Source organism: Protobothrops mucrosquamatus, unplaced genomic scaffold, assembly GCF_001527695.2.
Source record: "Protobothrops mucrosquamatus isolate PMUCROS unplaced genomic scaffold, P.Mucros_1.0 scaffold3384, whole genome shotgun sequence".
NCBI classification, from domain to species: Eukaryota; Metazoa; Chordata; class Lepidosauria; order Squamata; family Viperidae; genus Protobothrops; species Protobothrops mucrosquamatus.
Genome location: NW_015389366.1, coordinates 6237 through 8880, shown reverse-complemented (window position 1 = coordinate 8880; position 2644 = coordinate 6237).

Below are 2644 nucleotides of genomic sequence, written 5' to 3'. Positions count from 1 at the left end.
GGGGGGGGTAAGAAAGGCAGAGAGAGAGAGAGAGAGAGAGAGAGAGACGAGATGGCGATCGGTTTGCAAAAGCCGGTTTTGTTTAGATAGAGATTATTGGGGAGGGGGCGGGTGGGGGTCGAAGGAGAAGACAGCAGCGGCCTCTCTCTTCTCCTCCCCGCCCTTCTCGCCCCCCCCACCCGCCCACTCCCCAGATAGCCCCAGACGCCTCTAGAGGAGCCGGAGGTCGCCCCCGCCCTTCGCATTTGTCTTGATTGCAAAGAAGGGGGTGGGGGGGGGTGGAGAAGGGGTGAGTCAACAGCCCCGTGGCGCCAGGAGCTTGAAAGAAGCCCGGTGTGTGTGTGTGGGGGGGGGGGAAACCCAGCGAGGCAGGTGCGTGGGGATGCGCGGATGGGTGTCGGAGGGGCATCTTCCAACGGGCCTCTGCGCAAGACCCCCCTCCCCTCCCCGCCTATTGACTTGTCTTTCTTCCTGGGAGTGGGAAGGGGCGTAGAAGCGCCCCCTCCCCATTCCAATAGGCACTGGGAGGCACTTTCTGGAGCAGGAACAGGGTGATGGATCCGCTCCCCCCCCCAGCCCACCCCTAGGTGGCTGCCTCTAATCAGCTTCAGAGAAAGACCAGCCAGGGGGGGAGGGGAGGGGAGAGGCTGGGTGTGTCTCAAGGGGGGGGAGGAGTAGCCACGCCTTCCTCACTGCCCCCCCCCTCTTTCTTCTCACCCTCTTACAGGAATTTCTTCCCATTCCGAATTAAGACCGGCAGGCCGGACCCAATCAGAACCGCTCCCAGGTCTAGCACATTTATACCCTTCCCCACATTACAGGTGGTCCTCGGCTTACAACGATTCATGGAGTGGGCCCGTTTGAAGTTACTACGACACTGGGGAAAAAGTGACTTACGATCGATCGATCTTCACACACACGACCGTTGTAGCATCCTTGCAAGGTCACGGGATCAAAATTCAGAAGGCTTGGCAACTGACTCGTATTTATGACGGTTGCAGTGTCCTGGGCTCATGCGATCAAACGATTGTGTTACTAACTGAACAATGCCAGTGATTCACTTAACGTGAAAGGTCCCCAAAATGTGGCAAAACTCATTTAACAACTGTGTTGCTTAGCAGTGGAAATTTTGGACACAGTTGCCCGGCATAGGGAGAACCATGAACCAGTGGAACGGCTTGCCACCAGAAGTTGTGGGTGCTCCATCACTGGAGCTTTTAAAGAAGAGACTGGACAGTCAACTTGTCTGAAATGGTATAGGGGGTTTCCTGCTTGAGCAGGGGGTTGGACTAGATGACCTCCAAGGTCCCTTCCAGCTCTATTCTGATTGATTGGGGGTAGTACCAAAAAGAGCTTGGCTAATCTCAAGAAGTTTGGGAAGGGGAATAGTTGGAAGGAGGACCACTAAGGGATCCTTCCAAGGCTAGAGGCTGGGATGGGAAATTGAGCAAGCCTTTTCAAAGAAGTTTGCAAGGGTTTTCATTTGCTTAGCATTACAGTTTAAACCTGATTTTTATATGTCCTTTGATCTTGATTGGGAGGCGGACAGAGTGGGTTGAAAAAGGAGCCGCTATGGAAATATTTTCGATAAATCAATCGATTAAAAAAAAAACACAAGACGCCCCTTTTTCTGTCTGTTACTGAAATGAGGTCCATTGAAATCCAGCTGGCCTCAAAAGGGTGTTTTTCACACTTTTCGGTTTGTGTTTCTTTTTATTTGGTTTCACCATCCATTTACCCCAGAAGAATTCAAGCTCTTTTAATACGGAGACGCTCTTAATACGGAGATTTTAATTCTATTGAAATTGACCTTATGGCTTTAGCTAAATAAAGTATTATGTTGTTATTCTTTCCTGCCCAGCCCAGAATTTGGGATGTGCGATTCTACAAGCTGAAGAAATAAATAAATGATTAACTAGCAATGAAAAGATGATGTGTAAGAAATATAATACAAGCTTTGGCCCTATTTTTAGGGGTGATGGGATCCTTCTCCTGAGTTATATCATTATAACCATAATTGAGATTTATAGAAGTCGGTTAAATTAAGCAAGACTTCCTCCGAGTGAACAAGTAGAGACTCACAAACAACTACACCCCCTCCCAATGTTAGATTGTGTTAACTTGATCACTCTGCCTGGAGTAAAGTTAAAATTAAAGTTAAAGTTACACTTCCTGATCCCTGGAATTGGTTTTAACCCAGGCAGAAGAGGATCCCACCCCAGGTTTTTCATAAGAAAGTACACTTTTAGCAGAAGCCCCATCTTTTAAAAATTCTTTATAATCATAGTTTAGGCTACCATAACGAAAATGCAGTTTTGAGCAACAGTTCACCCTTCTAACCTTATACAGGTCGTCCTCATCTTACGACCACAGTGGAGCCCCAAATTTGCATTGCTATGCGAGTCAGTTGTTTGGTGAACTTTGCCCCATTTTACGACCTTTCTCGCACGGTTGCTAAGTGGATCACTGCAGTTGTTAGTACCAAGGTTCTTAAGTAAATCTTAACTGACTTTGCTTGCCAGAAGGTCGCAAAAGGGGATCACGTGACCCGGGGACAATGCAACCGTCGTTAAATGTGAGTCAGTTGCCAAGCGTCTGAATTTTGATCATGTGATCATGAGGGAGGCTGCAACGGTGGTCGTAA